The 12775-nt window shown below is 31.5% G+C and overlaps 1 protein-coding gene across 2 annotated transcripts in view; it reads left to right on the forward strand.

The window, feature by feature from the left end:
* The first annotated feature begins 123 nt into the window (after positions 1-123).
* LOC115884545 (protein FAM102A) overlaps positions 124-12775 on the forward strand; it is a 99676-nt gene continuing 87024 nt past the window's right edge. The window contains exon 1 of one of the 2 annotated variants that reach the window (XM_030903160.1): positions 124-282. The gene's annotated coding sequence lies outside the window, so the exon portion shown is untranslated. The remainder of the gene's footprint in view (positions 283-12775) is intronic. The other variant, XM_030903162.1, reaches the window with a different exon arrangement.

Genomic DNA, 12775 nt, shown 5'->3' on the forward strand with positions numbered 1-12775 from the left:
GGATAAACTTAATCGAATCGTAAAAACTGAAAATAACACAGCATCATATATAATCTGTGATCATATACACTCTCTGTCAGTGTCAGTACTTTGGTGTTGTCATCGTTGTCATGTCGTGTTGGTGAAGCTGTCGCTGTTCGTTGTCACTGTCAGTGCGTTGTCAACCATTATGGCGTATGTATAAGTTTTGTGTTTTCTTCGGCGGGGTTTTGTATCGTATTTTTTGTGAAAATCGTGTGTTTTTATGCCAAGGATTCGGCAGACAGTTATTCATTTATTCAGGTAATTATGCAGCTGTTTTTTATAGTTGATTTATTTTTGTGTAATATTAAATTAAAATGGGCGAGATAAATTAAAGCTAAACATTTGATTTAGTTTTCATAGTCTATATTGAAAATGAATAAAACAACGGACAGATTGAAATTGTAATATATTTAAACCAATTTAAAGTATTTTTAATTCAATGTGTGTCTATTGTCTATTAGAACTGATGGTGATTTAGGAAACTGGCATAATTAGTGACATCAAAATACTAACAAACACACGTTATTAAAATTATTGGTTCATTTTTTCCTGTCATGTAAAGTATTTTTATTAATGATAGAAATTGGTTACTAATGTAATTTAAAATATGTGATATACCTACCAATAAAAATTATAGAATGGTGTTTATTAGGGTTTTGAATAATTGTTAATAGTAGGTTTTGTCATAATATCTATTGAAACATTTTGTATTGGCATGTAGGTATTTTGAAAAATTATATAAAAAACGTAAAACATATTTATCCACGTATTGTAGGTACATTAAGTACATTAGTTCTTTATCTGATTTTAATCTTTATTAACTATACAGGTACATTTTTTTAGGTACATTACAACTTTTCTTAGTTACATTTTACCAATAAAAAAATGCTTATGTCTTCAGAACCTCGTTAAAGGGTACATTTTATCTGTGCTTTTATTTACTATGTTATTTGGGAACCAAGAATGTTTAGAGACTTGTTTTCAACTTACTAGTTAGTACATTCTGAAACAGCGTTATAATTTATAATGTTTCGTAAATGTTTACCTATTTCTTGGTGAACCTTTTGTAGAGTACACTATCTAGAGTACTAGAGATCTCAGCGAGCGCCTTTTTCATAAAATTTAAAGACTAGGCCTGATTTCCAAATCAAAAGAGTTGTTTTGTTAAAAATGTAATTTATATATGTTCTTGGAAGTAGTTACTGTTTCTAGATATCAAAATAATGCAGATAGGTACATACATTTAAGTGATTTAGTTAAACATAATCAATAAATACCCTATTTCCTCATTCATTGGAAAGAGATACTAATTTTAGAGATAGTAATAATTCTATTTCCGAATTGCTTCCTGATGAATGGTCGATACGAATTATCTACATTCGCGATTTTAGCAGGTAGCATGTTCTTGTAATATTCTAATACAGGGTGTCACAGAAATAAGTGCAAGTATTTTAACTGGTAGTATAGTTCAGCCCTAGAAACAGGCGAACTAGAAACTAGAAACTTGAAAATTCGAAATTTTTTGAACATATTTTTTGAATTTTTTTTAGTTATTTTGGACTTATTTGAAAAACGATAAAGAGAAAATATGTTTCTTTTATCGAGATCTACCACCCCTTAAAATACTTGCACCTTGCACTTATTTCTGGGACACCCGTATTTATTTCTTGATTGACTTTCTAAACTTTGTATGCGTGTTCCTGAACAGAGAATCTGCTTTTTGTCCAACCGATCCTTGTCCTCTTATGTTAAGATTTTTATTTTGATTTCTAATTATAATTGCGATCGAATTATTACAGAAGTTTTTCTCTTTGACTTTTTAAAATATCTATCATCTCTATATCGTGCAGTTTTACTCTAAATCATAAATATTAAGGTCTCGGAATTTTGGACACATACATATGTTATCCATAACTAGCATAATGAACGGAAATAAGAAAATCGTTAATGTTTATTCTTGAAGAAAAACATCTGTTTTGTATTAAAATACATGGTGGCAGATCGGAATGTAGAATTATCTAACGAAATATTTAATAGCCTACACGGAGGACTACACTAAAAATATTCATATTGGGTTACATTTTTGGTAAAATTTGCTGATATTTGGTAATATTCCAACAAAATTTATCTAATTCAAATATTTAGTATTTAGTACAAAAACTATGTAGTATTTTTTTTCATTACTACCAATAGCCATTCAGAAAATTTAGTACCGACAAAAAGTCGGTAGTAAAATTATTGTCATTTGTATTTCCAATACAAATTACAACATTTACAGCGCTTTCAGATGGAGCGGAGCATCCGCGCGTACCGTTCGCGAGTTCCGTGAGTTTAAATGAACAATTTCACATGGGCCGCGTATCTCCGCCCGGATGAGCTATCTTGAAAATTGAAAAAATATCCGCGCGGACATTCCGCTCCATCTGAAACCGCTGTTAGAAAATGATATTTGGAAAATTTTCTAAATTTTTAAGCCCAATAAAACAAAAATTAAAATTTATAAAAAAATTATCTATCTAACTTATTTAAAATATTTGAAATAATCAAAATTTACAATAAGAGAATAATGTATATTTCCTGTATTTTTAGATATTTTTAAAAATATTTTGTCATTTTTTAATATTTCATTTTTTTAATTTATTTAGATTTTTTTTTAATTTTTATTTAAAAAATATAATATCATGATTTAATGGCAACATAGGTAGAATATTAAATTTACAGGGAAAACAAAATAGAAAAATCCAGTGTTTCTCAAAATTTAAGCAAATAAATAATAATAAAAATACCTATTTGTTTTTTAAGTTTCAAAGTAATAACAGAGTAAGTAGGTAATAATAACTGTTTAACTGTCACTTTGGACTTATTTAAAAAACAGTAAAGAGAAATATGTTTCATTTATTGAGATCTGCCACTTATATAAAACTTACCCTGTATAAATAAAAAAGATTCTAGATCAATAAAAATTGGTAGTATATATTTTTTAAAATATTTCACATATATATTTTTTCCCATAGAGTTAAAAATTATTTTCTTCCCTATTATCATTGTGATTTATTTAGATTTTGGATCAAAATGTTTTGGTTTTTTCAGCTAATATTTTTTGGAAATAAATATTTTTTAAGCATAGGTGTTATTGCGACATGGCATAGGTGTTATGCATTATGGCCCTTCTTCCTTGAGTTGATGACTCGCCAATTCGATGTCCTTACATTAGTGTTCTGGCAAAGCTGGTGATATGTCCCTGCTTGCCTCACGGTGTTGGACGGCTTTTCATCCTAGTTTTTTCTTTCCTTGCCGGAGCAGAGGTAAGAGGTTCTCGCTCTCTTTTTTGCCCTTCGGTGGAGATGCGCCAGGCTGCTGTTTATTGGTTCCTGTACATTCCCCTTTTTTGAGGAGGGTTTTTGCTTTTGCTTCCTCTGAAGTAAATTCTTTGTAGAGCAGTTGGAGGTATCTCCGTACTCCTGCTCCGCTGATAATGAGAGGAAAATATAATGGGGTACTCCCTGGTGCTCCATTGTATTCTCGTCTTCCTTACTTCTACGTCTCCTTTACCTACTAACTATAGTTCAGTCATTGGGGATCAAAAAAGGGGCCTGCTTGGAAAAAAGGCCGGAAGTTTTGAAACTTTGCAGGTTTATAGGTTTTGGGGTCCCTAAACTAAAATCCATAAAGTGCACATTCCCAGACTTGCCGCCGGCGCGGCGCCGCCGTCTTGCGTGAGTTTCTTCAGTTTTGTCATGAAACTGTGGCGTATCATTAATTCGCTCATTAATTTATGAATAATTAATTGTCGTGCTGGACAGCATTCATTGCGAACTTACCACCAGGTTCAGCATTGGTCTGGTTGTACCAAAGGTGCCGAAGAATGGGGTTGGAAGAAAACAAAAACAGGCATTACTCCAGTCACAACGTTGACAGATCCAGCTCCAAAATCCCTATAGGCATTTTTATCCTGTAAATGCAAAACCAACAACTGTGGTAAAGTCTGCGGATGCAGAAAAGCAGGATTAAAATGTTCATTGATTTGTGCATACTGCAATGGGAAATCCTGTGACAACGTCACTGAAGTGTCACTCGACGAATCCGATGAAGAGGAGTGAAGAAGAAGCTTGAAGAAGGAGTGAAGAAGAAGAGCGCTGAAGATGAAGAGTTGGAAGAATTGAGAGACCCACCCTGATGAGCCCAGCACAGCAGACACCGTCGACTTTGACATCAATGAGCCAGGTCGGTCGGGTTTGTGCAGATAAGTTAAAGTTTTTAATTTACCTAGTGGGGTAGGCCTCCGGGGAGACCACGTTAAATTAAACGCGCCATTTACTTTATCTCTTGGGTGGTGGTGTGGAAACAAGTACACATTTTCAATAATTAAAATTAATTATTCATAAATTAATGAGCGAATTAACATACATTTTCGGTACACAAAACATTTTTCTACAAACGTCAAAAAATGACAAGGTTCGCGAATTGATAGCAATGTACGGACACTTTTTTCATTTTCCTACGTTACCATGACACGGTGCGCGAAGTGATGCGCGAAATGGCTATTACGTACACTGCATGTAAATTATATGGGATTTTGGAATTTTGATTTTTGGAAAATGAAGAACTAAATCATAATTATTTATTTCGAAATATTCAAGAATAAACAAATAACAAATATCAAACTTAACACTATTGCATATTCTAGTTATTATTTACAATATCAACATTAATAGTACAACCAGTACACGAACCAATATTTAATCCCAAACTAGATAGTTCTGATTTTGCTTGAGATATGAGGGTTTTGGGACTTGAGACACTATCCAATTTTGATGTAGAGGTACATGATCCTGGTATTTGACACTATAAAATTTTATTTGATATTTGAATTTTATTGTTGATAGATAATAATAATTTATAGGGATATCCCGATTTTAATTTGTGTAGAAAAAATGTTGTTTGCAACTCGTGCGCGAACTACTTTGGTGATCTCGACTAATTTTTCAACTCGGCTACGGCTCGTTAAAAAATTCAAGTATCTATCACCAAAGTAGCACTTTGCGCACTAGATACAAAAATAACTATTAAATAAGACATATGAAGGAAAGTGTATAAATTTAACAATGTTTTTGGCGGTTATTAGTATCTCTACTCTATAGGTATAAGCAAGAAAACTATTTTTGTCCCCAATAAATTTCGTATTAACAAGTGTTCAATAATAGTCATGATCGTACGATTTTAAAAGGCGTTGGACACGATCCAAATGACAGAGTTACTATTTAGAGCTAACTTTTTTAATTGGATGTATTGAGCGTGTAGTCGCCACTTCCTACGTAAAGTTATTATTAAGTACTTTATCAGAATCACGATTTAAATTATTAGAAAAATAATTACTATTTGAAGAAAAATAACAGTTCTAAAATTAGATCTTTTGTTCGTAGTGCTGTATAGCATATGTTAATCTAAATTGCGTTTATTTGCATAAAAATGTCATATTTTTATGCCACTTTACGACAGAAATTCGATTTTGTGATAATGTTAAACAAAAGAGTGTACTTTTTTTTGAATTTTGTGAAAGACAATTTAAAGTGCTTAGTAAAATATAGGCACTACAAATCTCATTCAAATCGGAATATTGGTTCTTAAAACATCTTAAAAAAGGTGTTTATTTTTTTAAAGATTGATGCCATCTAACGGACAAACGAAGCACTGTTGTATAGAGGTAATTTGTGTCTTGTGTCCCATGAACTTTTTTGATTCCAAAAATACGTAGTAGTCATATGTTCATGGAATATTAGGACACACAGTGGACACACTGCATACTTTTTGTTAAAAATGTCGATTATTGATTTACTCGAAACTGCTGATATTGACAGACATCTTGTTTGAGTAAATTACTACTCCTAGTATATCACATAGATGGTTATGTTTGACATGGAGATGTTTATTTAGTATCCATTCTCTCACCAATAAATTGATACACGATTATTAGTTAGAACCTTAGAGTAAAATAAGTTAGAACTACGAATGAAAATTATTTGGATTTTGTATCTCATATTTTTGGTAGACTATTTCGTATCCTTATATACTGGGTGCGTCTCAAAAGTTGCTCACCCCTTTACTTTTTTATTTTTATTTAAAAAATCGAGATTTGGTATTTTAGTATATGACATAAATTAGGATTGATTGACGTATCCAGTTGTTTTCGGTCACTTCCTGTTCCACCGGAAATGAACTACAACTTTTGATTTTTAAATAGCACCCTCGGCCCTCGGTATTATAGTTACTTTATTTGATAGAAAGTGGCACTCTGAACAAAATTTTCAAATATGGTTTATTTTAAATTGCAACCTGCGTGTGTTACCAAATTATTTGTAAAAAAATATTTTTCCAAATATGCTAATGAGCTACTCTGCAGATTGAAATTTGAAATACAATTTTGTTTTAAGCGAGAATATCAAAAGTTGGCATATATGTCATTCTATTCAGAGTGTGATTTAGGTACTATTGAATAAAGTAACAGCGAGGGTGCCATTTAAAAATCAAAAGTTGTAGTCATTTCCGGTGAAACAGGAAGTGATCGAAAAGAATTGAATACGTCAATCAATCCTAATTTGTCATATACTAGGTTTGTTCCAACCAGCATTTCGGGATCGCTTCGAAATCGTACTCGAATCGGTTTTCTTGCACTTTGTTAACATACGCGGACTTCGAATAGTTTCGTGACGGTGCAAAAAGTATCAATGTTGGAACGCTTTGTGGATTGTTTTCGGGACTGTCAAAAGTGTCAAGCGTGCGTGTATCGATCGGTTTTTTGTTTTTGTTTAGAATTTCATAACACAACCCTATTGTTTTTGTTTGCAATTTGCAATAATAATTATTATTATTCTTGAAATGGAGAATCAGAATCCAGTAATTGTTGGTAAGTGTTGTTTCAACTGTATACTCACTAACTCACTTACCTATCCTCACTTTTATGATCCTGTTTTGCGTAGTTTTCTGTTATTTCATTGCAGTGGTAGAATCTTTGAACATTATTTTATAAATAAAAAATTAATTAAAATTTCCTAACGATTTACTCCACACAAATTCACAAGCAAAAGTATAACGCACACGTATTCGAATTCGTAAAAAATAACAGAAGTGTCTAGCCCTAGCAGTCAACTATTAAGCTTGACCAATCAGGTTGGTTAGCGTGGTTATTTGAAGGGTGTTAATTCATTTGTGTTTGTCAAAAACTCTAACGTGATTGGTCGGGCTTAAGAGTTGCCTGCTAGGGCTAGACACAAGTAAAATAACCAAGACAGAAGCATTAGCCAGACGCCGGACCAGAATCAGCTGTTAAAAATCGATAACCCCTGCCAATATGCTTTAATGCGCAAGTCAACCCAAACAGTTCTCAATTTGGATCATGTACCGAAATTACCGTTCTTAAATCATAACTAAACGATCCCAAGGTAGGTTGGTACGCAAATAGGATCGTCCGATAACCATCAAATCTCGGTTGGAACATATTTGAATTACTGCGCACGAGCGTGATCGTTCGGTGACGGTTCTGCGGCGGGTTGGAACAAACCTACTAACTACTAACATACCAAATATGGTTTTTTCAAATGGAGAAATAAAAAAAAGTTATAGGGGTGAGCCACTTTTGGGACATACCCGGTGTATTATGAACAATCTACCCCGCTGGCAAGCGAACCTTTGGGTCGGCATTTACATGTATATGAGTGAGTCGTTATGGCAATCTAGTAAGTCGGAGTGAGCAAAATACGAAGTATTTATTACATAAGTACTTAATCCAGCGCTATATAGATTCCATGCGCTTGGGAAGATACTCGCCTTCTGTCTTTATTCAGTACATCTTATTTTACTAAGCGTGTTGACCGTACTCTTCGTACACATGAAAACCGGCACCCAAGACCAGAAATGCCGACCCTTAGTATACATGGTTTGTTTTTGGAAAAAAAATCAATCGTTTGTGGTATTATAATACGGAAACAAAATATATTTTAACAGAGACACTGATCTAAAGACATCAGGTTCTTAGGGAATGGCTATTTTTTAAAACTATCGTGTAAAAAGAACTCGCAAAAGTACACTCTATTAAATAAGTTATTGAAGCAATGAGTTGATTTGAAAACAGCTCTTTTTTTAACTTAATTCATGTTTATTATTAAAACATATTTTTTCTAGCTGTAAATTATATTTTTAATTGATGAATTATAACGTATAAATTAATTATAATCCGATCAATAAAACTTCACGATAATGTTTTCAAAAATTATAAATTTATTATATCTTACATCCATCAGGGTCCAATACAAATATTGTAAATTTTATTGAGGTTAAATTGTTTAACACGTAGATATTGAAATATGATGGTATAATGTTTGTGAAAGGTATTATCACAAAGTAAGCACTAAAACATAACGCTTTTGTTGTTGTTGAAGACTAGATTAACGCATTTTATTTTACTTTGTTAATTTGATTGTCTCCTTATCGAACGTATCGAAATATAGGAATCTATTTTTTTTATTGATTAGACGCTCTATAGAGAAAACAAATGTTTTTTAAGACCACTTAGGGGTAGATTATAGATTTGTTGTCTCGGTGCACTCAGTGATGAGGTGTTCTGGTGTTTCTCCATTTTCCCCACAGAATCTCCATTCACCGTTGTTTCAGTCTTCTGAGGTGTTCATTGGTTAAAAATGGGGTATTACCTCCAAATTCTTGACACCCACACCGATTGACGTGATTTTTTAACAGTGAATAGATATACCAAACTACGTTTTATCGCAAAACTCATATAAAGCAAAAATGAAGCTTTTGGAATAACGAATCGATTCATTTTTAGTTGATTACCGTAGGTGTAATAATAGCCGAGTTATCACACTTGATTTTTTAATTATCGAAAACTAAATTGCAACATTTTACCGTAAAATAATGGCGAAAGAACACATTTTTCGAAGAAAATTAATATAACCGTTTTTAAACTGCTTGAAAAAACCTTTTAAATGTCTTTTTTTAAGGGTCTTTTCAAGTTCGTAGCTCAAAAACTCGCGGAGTTATGATAAAAATAAAATGGTCATCTCATCTTTTCCGAAAAATATTAACAAAATCTACGACTAAAATCCTAAAAATAAAAACTATAAATTTGTAGAAAATTACACGAGCTACAAATTAACCTCTACAGTTGCCCAGTTGATCTCTTCATTTTCACGAAATTTTTGCGTTTTAAGGGCTCAAAGAAGGTGGTCCTTACACGCAAGTCAAACTAAAAAACGTAATATCTACGAAATAAAGAGATCTACAGAAAAATTGAAAGAGAGAAAAAATATTGCAAAAAAGACCTTCAATTTTATCCTGTTGCATTTTTTACGTATCTTGCTTAGTTTTTGATTTACGTCAAAAAAATTAAAATTTTTTAAAAAATAAAAAATAAAAATGTTTCATTATTTTCAACTTTTTTCCAAATTTAGGCTTTCTAAACCGCTTGAACTTGCAGAGCCCATTGTTAGTACCTAAATAGAGCCTGTTTCACCGGAAATGACTACAACTTTTGATTTTTAAATGGCACCCTCGCTGTTACTTTATTCAATAGTACCTAAATCACACTCTGAATAGAATGACATATATGCCAACTTTTGATATTCTCGCTTAAAACAAAATTGTACATGTATTACGCTTAGTTTTTATTTTTATGATTTTAGTCATAGATTTTGTTGTTAATTTTTTTCTGAAATAATGAGATGACAATTTTATTTTTATCATAACTCCACGAATTTTTGAGCTACGAACTTTTCTAAAAAAGCATTTAAAAGGTCTTTTCAAGCACTTAGTCATATTCATTTTCTTCGAAAAATGTGTTCTTTCGCCATTATTTTACGGTAAAATGTTGCAATTTAGTTTTCGATAATTAAAAAATCAAGTGTGATAACTCGGCTATTATTACACCTACGGTAATCAACTAAAAATGAATCGATTCGTTATTCCAAAAGCTTCATTTTTGCTTTATATGAATTTTGCGATAAAACGCAAGGTTTTGTTCATCGATATGTTTGTAGCTTCTAAACCATCTAGCTCATCTGCCAGCTCAAAATTAGAATTTAGAGTTAGTAACTCACATTTTCATTGGAGGACGTATAATTTAATAAAATTAGTGCAAATCACTATAAATAATGAATTGTTTAATTAAGCAATTAATTGAGCTGTAATTTCTGTATTGCTAATCCGGTGAATGATGGAGATAAACAATTGTGATTGATTAAAATTTTATTTTAAGATGAAACTTTTGTTAAGAACATTCTGAGAATTCGAATAATGAATTGAATATTGACAAGACAAGTGACATCTTTCGACAAGTCTAAAAAGACAGCTATTTAGAATGACAATTTGGTTATGTAAAATTTAGATAATTTTGATGATGCAAAAGAAATACATATTCTATGAGTTTTTATAAAAATAAATGCCAAACATGAATAATGAACAAAACATTTAAACAAAAACAGACCACAGACCACACAAAACAAATTGTTGGTTAGTAGCAGTTAGTAGTAGTCAGAGATATAGATGTAATAGTATTTTGGTTTAATGGCCACAGCTATCCGGATGGGTAATAGAATTATCGTTTTTAATAAAAATAAAAAAAAATCATAAAATTATAAAGCTAGAATACACTGAAAAAATTAATTTGTGAATTTAATAACATTATTGAGGGTTATATCTTGTCATAGATTAATTGTAATAAATTTACCATCCGTTCTTTATTTTTACAACTCGTTTGTAAAATCGCTGTATTGCTAATTGGTGGAATGTATCTAAATACGTTATAATATATCTTTATATTCACCAATATTCTTTGTAAATTTATTTAAAAAATGTGTATTTCATAGTAAATTTACTTATTCATTGTAAATTTATCTTTTAAAATCGTCAACTTCTTGTCACTATACCGGGTGAGTCTCAACAGTGGCTCACCCCTGTAACTTTTTTATTTTTTTAGTTGAAAAGACGAGATCTGGTAAGTATGTTAGTATATGACATAAATTAGGATTGATTGACGTAATCAATTGCTTTCGGTCACTTCCGGTTTCACCGGAAATGACTACAATTTTTGATTTTTAAATGACACCCCCGGTATTTTTTTACTTTATTCGATAGAAAATGTCACTCTGAATAGAATGACATATCATATGTTAACTTTTGACATTTTCGCATATGGTTTATTTAAAATAATAACTTCCGGTTCGTAACGAAAATTTGATTCGAAATACCAAGTGTGTGGTATCAAATTATTCGTAAAAAAATGCTTTTTCCAAATATGCTAATGAGCCACCCTCGTTCCATTTGAAAACATTGAAATATGATTAAAAATACGATTTGAGCATTTTCTAACTGGGCAGGACAAGACACTAAAACATTAGATCATCAAATCTAGTTTTCCAAGGCTTCTTGATGAAGAATTAGTGTATTTAGCATAGCCATGTCACCCTAGATTGAATTTTAAAATACAATTTTTTTATTAAGCGAGAATATCAAAAGTTGACATATGATATGCCATTCTATTCAGAATGTCATTTTCTATCGAATAAAGTAAAAAAAGGGTGCCATTTAAAAATCAAATGTAGTAGTCATTTCCGGTGAAACAGGAAGTGACCAAAAAAAATTGGATACACCAATCAATCCCAATTTATGTCCTATACTAACATACAAATTCTCGTTTTTTTATCTGAAAAGATAAAAAAGTTATAGGGGTGAGCCACTTTTGAGACGCACTCGATAGAGTAACGACAAATTAAAACATTTTATTATAGTGAATTTACAGTTACTTGTGTGTGCAATTTAAGCAGGTAATCTTACTTTAAAAAAAAATAGAAGTAGTGTAAATATCCATTCCAAATCATTATTTATATCGGAAATACCCACTCCTTTTCTTAGAAAGGAAGTGTGAAGTTGCGAGATATCTATCGGAAGTGATCGTTACTTAGTTTATTAGTCGTTATTATGAGTATATTAAAATTTTAGTTATCTTTACGAAAGAAAGAACTGTATATAGCATAGTATATTTATCTGCTTTTCCTTCCCGTAACCCTTTTCCTGTAATACAGTTTAAAATAATGTTATATGAGAGGACTTTGAGTCTTCCTGTGTGATTCCAGTTAATACTAGTTGCTTTCTGGTTTGCTCTTATTTGCTATTTTGCTAATATATGGATTATTATGTTAGTGTGAGGTTCTAATAGTCACTTCAATTATTTTTTGTTCGCACTTATTACCACTCAGTACCACTTAGGTATGTGCATTTTGTTTGTCGAACGGAATGATCTCTGACAGTGACAATCGGTGTCTGTCATTTGAAATCACAGACAATTATTGTATTTTTTGTCATTTTTTGGATGTCGTCTGTCTAAATCTTCAGTGATTCATTGGACACATTTTTTCAAAAGGTAAAACCATTTTTAAAATTGTTAACCGCATCAAAATATTAATTAAATCTTGCTATAGAATGAGTAACTTATTTTGTTATTGTATATTTTAAGTACTATACCGTGTGCGTCTCAAAAGTGGCTCACCCCTATAACTTTTTTTATTTTTTTTCCGATAAAAATATGGAAATTTGGTTTGGTTTACCATTTTAGTATATGACATAAATTAGGATTGAGTGACGTATTCAATTGTTTTGGATCACTTCCTGTTTCACCGGAAACGACTAGAACTTTTGATTTTTAGTTGGCACCCTCGGTATATTTCTACTTTATTCGATAGAA

This window comes from Sitophilus oryzae, unplaced genomic scaffold, assembly GCF_002938485.1.
Source record: "Sitophilus oryzae breed Bouriz unplaced genomic scaffold, Soryzae_2.0 scaffold_302_pilon_pilon, whole genome shotgun sequence".
In the NCBI taxonomy this organism is placed as follows: domain Eukaryota; kingdom Metazoa; phylum Arthropoda; class Insecta; order Coleoptera; family Curculionidae; genus Sitophilus; species Sitophilus oryzae.